This window comes from Microtus oregoni, unplaced genomic scaffold (genome assembly GCF_018167655.1).
Source record: "Microtus oregoni isolate MIOR12 unplaced genomic scaffold, Mior012 000007F_ref0000211, whole genome shotgun sequence".
NCBI lineage: Eukaryota > Metazoa > Chordata > Mammalia > Rodentia > Cricetidae > Microtus > Microtus oregoni.
Window position 1 is genome coordinate 48,853,032 of NW_024543066.1, and position 12,163 is coordinate 48,865,194.

The following is a 12,163-nucleotide window of genomic DNA, read 5'->3' on the forward strand; positions in this document are numbered from 1 at the left end:
ATTCTGTTGCGGACAGAGTATTATGTTATCTATTTCTGCTGGTTTTATGTTAAGGAGTTTTACATTAACAGTGGAATTTTTAATGAATTGGAAATTAATTTATAAATTATATTTTATTCATATTTATATGGATATATTCTGATATGCATGACTAAGGAATATTAATATGAAGTGAATCTAAATTAAAGATATACTTATTATGTATAAAAGCATTAATTATTATAAATAGCATTACAGTTTAGCTATAGAAGGCCTAAGTTACCTGTCTTGAAGGTACCTCATTGTTAATATGTTTATTGTGAAACTTAATTTATTAAATAACTAGCATGGACTATAAATATGCATGTATGTAATTACAGCTGATAAGAAGGCTTATAAATAACACCATACTATAACTTTAAGAAAAGAACTAGAGGGGGCTTGAGAGATGGCTCAGCAGTTAAGAGCACTGGCTGCTCTCTCAGAGGACCTGGGTTCAGTTCCCAGCAACCACATGGCAGCTCATACCTGTTTGTAGCTCATACATGCAAGCAAAACATCATTGTACATAAAATATAAATAAATCATTTAAAAAGTTAAAAAGTACTAGAGAGCCTTGGGACTATTTTTTAATAATTTATTTTTATTTACTTAGCAAAGGTTTTTTTTTCATTTGCATTATATATATGTACATGTTGGGGACAAGCCAACAGCATATTTATGAACAACTTTGATGGGGACCAGCTCTGAACTGTCTGGAAGCTGCACTGCTTGGATAGATGGTCACTACTAACTCTTGTCCTGTTATTTCTACAGTAGAAGCAACAATCCACATTCATTGTACATTTAATAAAAATGAAATTTCTTCTCTCTCCTTGGAGGTAACTAAGGCCCTTGAGACCAAGTCTTGTTCACCTTGAACAAAGAAAATTTATCACTAAAAATTGACAAAGCTTCAAAATAAGTGTAAATGTGTCTTTAAGGCTGGCAAGGGCCACAGTTTAGGATATAAAACCAACTCTTGTGGTGTTCTTAATAGATTTGAAAAACCCAATTGTCTGGCCAATATCCAAGTATGTGTAAACATCTATGTGTGTATGTATACACACGCATGTATCTGATGTACATATGGCATAACATGATAAACGGACAGTTAACACTTGCATAACATGCAAGACTTGATTACGCAATTAAAAAGTGCTAGACCGCTGTTTTCATCAGAATCTTTTAAAAACCCACAGCTAATGTAACATCCTACTATGAAGCAACTCTCACAGAAAGGGTATATGACAGTAGAAAACAAGAATTAAGAAAAAGGAGGGAAACCAGGTGTGGGTCTTCCTTCCCATTCCACTGTCCAGCTGAGTGACCATCAGCTAAGCATGATTCAGAGCTACAAAATGAAGGGACAGAAGAAGATGGTTAGGGCCAGATCAAAGTGTCTCTGCCTTCAATGTAAAAACTAAATTCACTTTAAAAAGGAAATAAAGACACAGAAAATTTCTCACATGCTATATTAGATGTTTATCTATATATAAGAGGCAGGTGTCAAACAAACAAATTTAAAAAAAAAAACCCACTAAGGCAAAGAGAAACCTTAACTCACCAGATTCCATCTGTTACATTTGAATTCATGCATAATTGATTTTCCATGACTGGTAAGTTCTTTTCTCAGTAGCTGACCACAGTTTCTAAACATTATGTATTAAATCACTACTAAAGTAGACGACATTTCAGAAACAGCAAGGCAGAATAAGAATATTTTAGATGAAAAATTACATGCTGGTTAATAATAATACAGCTGACCTATGTTTAAGGGAGAGAAATTTTAATCATGTGCATATTAAATATTAATAACCTATTCTGTTATTGTTATAATAAGGTTAAGTAGGCTTCTCCATGCTTAAGGAAAGCGAGAGAAAGAGAAACACATAATAGTACAAAAAAACAGAGAGACGGGAGACAGACATAAGGAAAATGTGTCAATAATAAACAAGAGGAAATGAGAAAGAAGGAAAGGATGAAGGTGGAAGCTAATCTCTATGTGTCATTATGACTGCCAGAGTACTGGCAAAGAAGCAGCATCCTTTTATTTCAATTTTAATCATTTCTGAATTTTAATACCCAGCTCCTTTTGTAATTCTCCTGGCATTCCCCATATGCCTCCATCCCAGCCAAAACACCAGTGTAAATTAAATGGCAGGCAACCACGCTGCTGATGTAGCCTTCTCAAAGAACCTACCAGGTGACCAAACGCAAAAGGTGAGTCTACCTGACATCCCTCAGGACCTCCAGCCAATTAACTGCCTTAGTGTCTGCTACTTTCCTTAATTTTGAAAGGACAGTGGTTAGGGAAGCTACAGGAAGAATTGTTAAAAAAAAAAATCCGCAAGCCAGTGGTAATACAATAATCAGTGACCATCAGGGCCTGGAAAAATGAGTTTGCTCTCACTGGCACTAAGGAGCATCACATGATTATTTAATTACAGCTCTAATTTTTGTCTCATGGATGGCAACATATCAACAATTAATAGGGCAGATAGAGGAGAGTGTGTTTTAAAGAGACAGAGTGTGTGTGCTAACACTGTAGGTCACACAGCAATGCACCACCTAAAGGATGTGTGTGTGTGACTAAATAGAAATGCCTTGCAAATAGTCCCACACATGCTTCAAAAAGATAATAAAATGTTTAAAAGAAGCATCCTTTATAGATAACTTTCAAAGCATGCCCGTAATCTTCCCGAGAGTTAACATCAAGCTAACGAGCCCTGCTACTGGCTCCGGGTTAAGTTTTAGGGAATAGAAGGATAGTCTCATGTAAGCACCCAAATCCTACCCTGTTGGTAAATGAGGTACATAACCACAGTTCTTTGTCTTCATATGTCCATCATGGCTGACATCTGCTTTATGGGGTCCTGAGAAAACAGCACTGTGTTGGAAAGAGGAGGTTGAGATGAGTAATCCTTGTACCACTCATCCCCAGTATGCTGGGCTCTGGAATATCAGCTAGACCCAACATGGTGGCTCAGCAGCAAATGCAGGGCAAGGCTTTGGGTTGACTCTGGTGAAGTTTGTTAGCACAGCCTGATATCAGAGAAACCTAAACAGAGATTTAACTTAATCCTAAAGGAAAGCTGGTGAGGATAAAACAGAAACTCTAATGCTGCTGTGCAAAGCATGATGGCATACATACTTACAGAAGAAAAACATATAACAATCTTCAAAACTGGGATCATGGGAGGACTAGTGCTCATACAACCTCAGCAATAGCAGGAAGCTAGAAAGAAACGCCTCTTTCTTCAATAAATCTTTATAAGGATGAGCTACATTCAATATTTACCCAATTATTAATTCTGTTCTCCTTAAATGAGTGCTTACTATATGCAAGACAGAGAATGCTACCTGTTCAGTCTCTCCTATTTAATCTGTTACAGAAATGTAGCTTCTACGTAGTCCCTTTTGTAGTTTGATACCTTGTATGGTAATAGATAACAACAGTATCTAAAAACTTGTCCAAGTAGGAATGCTCCTGTGTTTTTAGATGCTCTATTAGTAGGTTACAAGGTCTACAAATCCATGGGAAGCATTTAGTTATTAAAACCCTGTGGTCTCTGTCACTTACTGTTTTGCTTATACAGAAGCCTATATTTGAGACAGAAAACCTAGATTTGAGATTTAGACAATAAAATCATCACTGTGGTCAGCTGTTCAAATATGTTTTAAGTATTGGCTTATATGGAATTGAGAATAATGTAAATTGGCTAAGGGACATTGACTACAATGATTCCACAAAAATATTTATCAGGCTAAATCAGCTCAGTAAGCTTCTGATGGTCCACGTTGGCCAAAGTCATCAAGAAACAAGGAAATGCGGGCATCTCAAAATACAGGATGGAAAACCTAACACTTTATCGCAGTAACTGTATCTAATGCCAAGAGCAAGAGTCACGGAGCCAGTGCAAAAACAAAAGCATTCCATTACTTGCAGAAGTTTTAAAATGAATGTATTTTAGTGAAAACCTTTGATGGTTCTTGACCAAAAATGTGATTCCATACATTCGAAAAGGTATTTTTCAAGAATCTAGCAAGCAGCAGCTTGTATGCAAAAGTATACATCATTCCTTCTTAACATGGTTGTTAATATACAGTTAACATGTCTCAGAAAAAGGCTGTAATTAGCTGTCTACTGCTCTAATAACACTAATAAGCATACAGTATCATTAAAATACAATGACTCCATACACACTAAGGCTGTCATTTTTAAACTTTTAAGATAATGTTCTAAATTGTTTCTTAGTCCTCTTAAACCATCAAAAAAGTAGCTTGCCTCTCCGAGTTTTGGAAGCATAGTTATTAAAATAGGGTTCCTGCCTCCCACAGACTGGGGAACTCTTTTTACCATTAAGCAAGCTATCCTCTGTTTCACTTACAGAATCTTTAAAAGATAAAAGGTAAGCATTCGTATTTTGTTCTTCATTCATTGGTAAAATGTTTTCTTAGTGAAGGAACGGCTTGCTAAATATCAAGAATCACATAGAATTAACTGTTGTGATCGCCAATGCTTCCCATTGTCTGGCTCACTGGAACAGAAAAACCCAAATGCATTCAACATTAAATAGCTAATTATTGTAACAATCTACTCAAGGATACCTTCATTTCAAACAAATGTCTATATACAGTAAGTGTTATTTTATTTATAAAGTTATTACAATGAAATATTTATAATGTAAAATTTGTTTTACCTTAAAGTCTTTCTATACTAAACATTAAAAGGCCAAGCTGTCATGTACACCATTTATAATGTAAAATTTGTTTTACCTTAAAGTCTTTCTATACTAAACATTAAAAGGCCAAGCTGTCATGTACACCCTCTTACCAGCAAATCATAAACCCTAACTGAGATCACAGAGGAATCTCTAGCTATCAGCTCTGGCTTCCAGGAAAACTGCATATGAAGAATTCCCCACCACACAGATGACACACTGTCTTTTCTTTAAATACCTCAAGAAAAGAAAGTCTAAGAATTTCCCTCATGGGGGCTACTAGGATATCTTACCCCTCAACAATGAATGTCCTTGGCTCCTGGCCCCAATTATCTGTAGCTAAGAAAAAAGTGATATCCCCAATATCCGACAGAGAAAAATGCCCAGCAACATCCCAGAGCCAAAAGCCTCTCAGTTACTGTGGCTGCAGCTCTGACTCTCCACATGGGACTGAGTGCCTGTAGTAACTCTTCTGACACTTACCCTCTCGGATACCAGAGGCTGATCTCCAAATCTATCCCTAGAAGAAAGGTCTTTGATGGGGTGACAGTGCAGAAGTTCTTTCTGGCAGGCTAGTAAGGCAGGCACATCCCAAAAGAGGTGGTTACCAGTTGCCTAGGAAGCAGCTGGACCATGTCTGCAGATCTGAGGGTGCGTCACAAATCAGGTCACAGCTCTGAGTAAAGTCCACCCCCTTCATCTGTGTACAACGCCCTCTACTTCCGGCACACCTGGGTGGGGAGAGAGAAAGGAGCAGCGGAGGGAGGGAGGCTGGCTTAGATCCACAGTATTCTAGTAGAGTCACAACCAGGTGGAGCCGGACAGCACCCTCCTTACTGGGACCTGCACCTCTAGATACTCAAAAAATGTGTTCGACAATGAGTGACTCTAAAATGAGCGCTGGGTAAAATAAAATAATATACACCAAAATATTTTGTCCAGCATGGTCTTCCCTCCCCTGGAAACAGAGCAGACACTGCATGTTGTTTGGTTACAAGCTACTTCAACAAATATCATATAACTGGACCAAATACATTTCAGCAGAAAGTAGTGATATAAATCCGGGGATATCACTTAACTGCTTTTCATTCCTCGTAACTGAACTGGATCCCCAATTAATTGAATCACATCCATGAAAGTCCATTGAAGGAGGTGGTTAGAATTACTATTACAAGCCTGCAGACAGCAACAACTGTGCAAGTGATACAGAATGACTTGAAGGAATAAAAATAGGCCAATATGCTAGAGAAACTCTACTACTAAATCTCACCCGGAATACATATACACACAATCTGTATCTATTTACTCTAAAATGAAATATCTGATCTTTAAAAAGACTTTAAAAAAATAAACAGCAAAAGGTACCGTTGGCATAAGATCAAAAGTACAAAATAATGTGTGTTAATGTGTTGATCACACTATGAAGACATCAAGTTTAAATAGACTCACCATTGAGAACAGCAGTTAGCAATGATATATAAATTACCATAGGAGATGCTTTTTTGGGGGGGGGGAGAGTGGAGGGAAGGAGCCTCGTGTAACAGATTTGATTTACATGCTTGCTGTATTAAGGCCATATTCCGCACTGATGTCAGAGGAGTATGTGGTTAGAGATTGACAACTGGGTACAGGCAGTAAGCTCGAGAGCTTCTTAGACAATTTAAACAACAATAAGCAATTTCTCAAGTTAATCATGAGTTTGGGCATTCAACTTTAGAAGGATGTTGAGGTTTCAGGGGGGGCCTGAAAGAGAGGGATCTTGAATTGGAAAAGAAACAAGTGTATTCAGTATTTTAAAATAAAAGTGGCTACAACCCTTCTTTGAGGATGGCAGATTAACCACAAGAAAAACAAGAAGGCGAGAGTGTGTTTAGAGGAGCTGAGAAACAGTCACTCAGCCAGGAAGCCCCCTTGATAGGCTTGTTTGCAGAGCTCCATTAAAACCTGCAGCAATCTGTCCAAGAACTGGCAAAGCAGAGCCAGTGTCACGGGCATGATATAAGGAATCAGATAGTTTGACCGATTTGGAACTTTGTAGAAAGCTAATTTAGTAAACACATACTTGACTGTGCTTACACACATGTGTGCACAGGATCCTCAGGATGGCTGTGTTCAGTGGCCTGCCAGCGTGCGGGGAGCCAGATGCTGCGGTGAAGTGCAAAGGAAAAGTGCCCAGCGTTTCTCCCAACTGGTTTCACAGGACAGAAATGAGAAGATGAAATGATTCTTCTTTAAAGTTTTGCCACTAGGGAATGGGAAGAAAAACTCCTCTCGAACCCTTCCTCCCAGCCAGGAAGAGTGTGAATCCCTGGGTTACAGCCCAGGTAGATATTAAAATAGAGACAGAGCCGTTATTTAGTGGTGACAGGAATATAAATACGTGCACTAACCTATAAACTGGTATTTACTTCAGGAAGGTAAGTAATATTTTTCCTCTGATTGCTGAGCTGTCAGTTTAATGCAGCGTAAATAAACAGTAGGTGCCTGCTAGCTCGAAGTAGGAAGTGCTCTTGCACATGAGGAGCAGATTACTGAAGCCTGGTGCTCATCATGTTGAAACATAACTTTCATTTTACCAGAAAATATACCCTACTGTGGGTTATTTTTCGTGCCTGATCTATTAATTAACTTAACTCTATTCTGCCAAAATGTAAATCAATTTGTAAAAAAAAAATCACCACAGAGTTTTGGAATATGAAAACCAAATCAATTTTAAAAGCAAATACTAAAAATGAATGCTTCATATAATAAGCACAAGCTATTTAATGGCAAAAGGATAAAGAATATATTTAAATCAGAGAACTGAATAACCTGAGCTATTTACTTAACACAAAATCTTCCTCTTCTGCTAATTAAAGGCAACTGGCACCTCTAATATTCTGTCACCTTATGCTAGTGTGGTCTCTCCATATACAAGCAGAGTTTGCTCTCTGGAATGTCTGAAGGGAAACTATTTATAGGAATTAAGCTGTAGTGTCTTATTTCAATAGGAAGAACTCTGAATATTCCAGGGAGAGCAGCTAGGTCTGAAGATCCTTCTAGCAGCATTTGTGTACAATGTGCTTTTCTTCCTATGCTGCGTATGGCACAAAATTATGGCAGTATGCAGCAACTGATTTTCGCTCCTATATATGGGTGCCGAGAAAAATATTTTATGGCCTCATTTTAAATGAGAATTTATCTAAAAAGTATAAAAGGGCACTTGGTGAGGTCTCCCATGTAAAACATGAACACAGTTCTGATATCCAGTCAATAATTTTCAAAAGAAAATGAGGGTTTTTTTAAAAAAAAAAGAATATTTTTGCATTCAACTATAATGTCTAGGCATAATTAGAAGATTGATTTAGTCATGTGCATTTATGTACTTCATCAATTCCAAGTACTAATATATTAATTGCAATCATCCAAGATAACATGTATGGAAGAAATGATGTGTTTCTAAGCAGGGCCTCTCTGTGTATGTCCTGTTTGGAAATTCACAGAGCAGGTGGGAGCCGCTAGAGTGCTTTAGAGAGCCCCTGCTATATACCCATGCTGTGTTTAGCTTAGCACTGTTTGTAACCAAAAGAATTCTACAATAATGAGGAACAGGTGCCTGTCACCTGACCTTTTAGGCCTAATTTACAACCTACAACCTGTCACATGAAAAAATAATTGAAATTCCCTCCTAGATTTTCAGACCTTGCTAGTTTAATGTGTTTCTCAGCCATCACTCTGCAGCAGCTTCTCACTCAGTCACAGGTTCATATAGCTGGCAACAGACTTCTTTGCAGAATAAACTAATATTCATTTTGTTGTTGCTCTTGTTTAAGATGCCGGGAGACAAAGGAACTACTTTTGTAGATTATCAACCAAAGGAGAATATATTAATTTTTTACAAGTGAACAAAAGACATTCCTTTTGAATACTTTTACATACAAAGAACTATTATTTATTACATATTTCAGCTTGTGGGAAAGTAAGGAATGCACTGATTCTGGAACCAACTATGTGGATTTGGGAAGTTCTCTACGTCTTTATCATTGTTCTCCTTCCCCTGCCTTGCATACACTTAAAGAAGCTATTACTTCAGGGAGGAAATCCCTATTTGTTCTTTTTTCATCCATCATCTGTATTCATTATTCAGAAAGGAAAACAAAATTGAGCAGTGATTTTATTTCTCTTGCATAACCTTGTTACATGTAGCCATATTCAAATTTAACAATGCTTTGTATTTTATTGCTACTGTTTACATATTATGTATTACATATGACTGAACAACTCTACATTTAAAATATTGCTTCCATTAGAAAAAAAATGAACTAATAAGTGTCAAATAGAGATGAAGAATAAACATTCTTGGTATATTTATAAGATGGGTCATTTAAAATGCACACAAATAGGGTGCACATTGTCGCTACTGTTGCATGTGACATAGTATGCACATTGCTTAAAGTGTATTTATTTAACAATGCCCTTAACCAAGTTAATTAAAGTATTTCTGCCTGGTGACGAGGTATGAATGATGCCGTCAGTTACTTCTGCTAAGTTAAGTTGAAATTAAGCACTTATTATAACCTTTCCTAACAATGTGAGAAAGACTGAGTAAATATATTAAATTTGTTTCACAACAGATGCTTGGGTTGTTAATATTTAAGATGCCTATTCATGCTATTCCTGTCTGCACATTTGTCAAAAATGTAAGCTTGAATGCTAATGTTTGCCAGCAGACTGGAGCAGCCAGTGTATGCACTACTACTATTCTAAAATAATAAGCCATAGAAATAAAGAGCCGCTGCTAAGTCAGAGCACAAGTTCTACATGGGAGATTCATAAAGGTTTTTAGAACCAACACTTCAACCCTGGCTTTCCTGGGACTTAAAGTATGGCCTGACTTTATTTATTTATTTATTTATTTATTTTTATTGCAGGAGAATCTGACTACAGAATAAATCTCACTCTTTCAGAAAATCCACTTTGGATAAGGTGTAAATTTAAGTAAAGTTTGGGAGGCTGAGCTACTGTCAGCAGCCCAAACACTGTAAATTCCACATACTGCTTAAGGACAAAACCTGACTCCTAGCAAAGAGAGAACCTGACTCAGGCTCAATTCCCTCTTCTGTCTTTTTTGGAAAGTCGGGTGCTCTGACCTCCAAGGCTACAAACAAACATGGAACCCCTCATCAATCGCGAGCAGACAGGTTCTCTCCAGGGAGCCAGGTGTCTTCCCTGTCCCTATGGCCAAGTGAAATCCAAGTCTTAACCCTGGAAATCCAGTACGCCTCAGAGAAAGTTCTCCCTGGAAGGACGCAGAGGTCAAAGTTGTCAACGGGCATTTTGAGAGAGATGGCCCCATGGTTGACATCTTGTTAAGTAAAATCTGGTCCTAGTGGAGGCCGGGGCCAAAAACCTACCCTGAGCTCTATGCTGCCCTCCGCTCTCGGGGTTCTGTGTTCATCCCCGAAGGGATCTCTTTAGCGCCTTTTGCTCGGCACAGGCACACGCACGTGTCGCTCTCCGGACCTGCCACCTGCCCCTTCAGTCCCTTGCAGCCCAGCTCTCCAACCCCAGTTCGGCCGCCCGGGGATTTCTGCAGTGGGGGAGCACTGGGAAAGGCCGCTGCTCTTGAGTGTGAACCTTCACCGGGAAAGAAGGAGTTGACCCCAGGGCTGCACCTGTGTGGCCACAATTCCAGCTAAGACAGCGCGCATGTTCCCCAGCCTCCCGCCCAAGCCCAAGCCCGAATCACCCTCCAGAACCGACCCGCGATTGCCGGCGAGGGCTCCATAAGCGCTCTACTTCGGCTCTCAAACTCTGGGATCCAACTTGAGCGCCCAGCGCCCTGGTGGTTCCCGGGATAGATAAGTTGCCACAAACTTCCCGGGCCCCTCTTCATCGCCACCCGCCACCAGTCAAGCAGTGCTGGTCGGGAAAGGATAGGGGGAGATGGGCCGGGATGGGATGCTGAGTGAACTGCAGATCTGGCGCGCGACCTTTTCACTCCACCCAGCACCTCGCCGCCTTCCAGGTACCAGGGCTTACAGAGTGGCTCCCCTTTCCCCGCTTGCCCTCTCAGGGCTTCCCCACTCCGCCTTTCTCCTCTAAAGAGGGCCGTCCCCACGACCTGTACAAAAGTATCCAACCAGAGTCTGCCAGGCAGGTGTGCGAAAGAAGCAAGGACACCAAGAAAGTACGCTTCCCGGCCATGGCCCTTACTTTACCAGCCCAGTCCTCCCGCGTGCCGGCGCGCGTGCGAGAGGGGCCAGCAGACCCCAGCACGCGAGGGGCGCAAAGCCGCTCCAGCAGGGGCCGCCGAGAAGTTTGGATCGGTTCCGCATCCGCAGAAAAAGGAGGCGAGCCGAGCAAGAGACCCAGAGCGTGAGCAGCACCGGCAGGGAGCGAAGGAGCGGGACTCACTCAGGCGTGGAACCGGGGCAGCGTGGGCCAGCGGTGCGGGCCGAGGCCGGGTCGGCTCCCCGCGCGGGCGCGCCGGGCGGCGGACTTCCCGGGCGGTGGCTGCAGCTGCTGCCACCTCCCCGCCGCCGAGCTGCGGCCGCCGCGGAAGTTAATGGCAACTTGACTTCAAGTTGTCTCCTCTCCCCATCCGAAGTGGGCGTTTAAAGGGGACAGAGCGCGGCGAGCAGCGAGCGGGGAGCGCGCGGGGCCGAGGGGGAGGGGAAGGGGCGGGGGCGGGGCGGGGCGCGGGAGGGGGCCCGGGAGCCGCTCTGAGCCCGCAGTGTACAACGCGGCACGGGCGATCGGGGCGCCCCCGCGACAGCCCCCCACCGCCGCCCGGGGGGCGCGCGTGCCAGACGCGCCGAGCAGTCGTCGCTCTCCCGCTTGGGGGGCTCGGGGACCCCGCAGCGGGAGCGACCGGGCCCGGCCTGCCTCCCCCGCGCCTGCGGCCGCTTCTCCCCCTGGCGGCGGGTTCCTGGGCGGCCGGTGGCTCCGAGAGCGCGCCGTGGAGCCCGAGCCGAGCCGAGCCCGAGCCACCGCGGCCGCCACATCCCTGCGTGCCGCCCGGGCGCGGGGTCGCTGCGGGAGAGCGGCCCTGCCCGCCGCCAGGGTAAGTGTGGGCGCGCCCCGGAGCCCCACCGCCCGGGCCCTCACCTGCACTGCCCCCGCCGCGCACCCTTGCCGCCCGCTGCTTCCTCTTGCCGTTGTTTGCCTGGGCTTTGGGGGTGCGGAGTGGGGCACTGGTGTGTGTGCCAGCAGAGGAGGAAGTCAGGTGAGAGGCCCTGAGAACCCCCCCCCCCCCAGCCAGCCTATTTGGGGTGTGTCGCTTCCCAGTAGGGGCATGCGGGCCAAGTTTTCCCTCCTCTTTAGTGTTGAAGAAGAAGAGCTTTCCTTAGAGGGGGCCTCTTTCCCTTCAAGCTGATGAGCTTCTTCCCATGTTCTCTCTGGGTATCCCAGTCCTGGAGCTCTACACCCCTAGTGAGGAG

The 12,163-nt window shown here is 42.7% G+C and overlaps 1 protein-coding gene across 4 annotated transcripts in view; it reads right to left on the reverse strand.

Moving 5' to 3' along the window:
• Nucleotides 1-11,861, reverse strand: part of Satb1 (SATB homeobox 1) — a 93,754-nt gene extending 81,893 nt beyond the window's left edge. The window contains exon 1 of one of the 4 annotated variants that reach the window (XM_041655496.1): nt 11,832-11,861. The gene's annotated coding sequence lies outside the window, so the exon portion shown is untranslated. Of the gene's footprint in view, nt 1-5,225; nt 5,322-10,942; nt 10,963-11,138; nt 11,345-11,831 lie in introns of those variants that run through there. The other 3 variants (XM_041655494.1, XM_041655497.1, XM_041655495.1) reach the window with 3 other exon arrangements.
• Nucleotides 11,862-12,163: the final 302 nt, after the last annotated feature.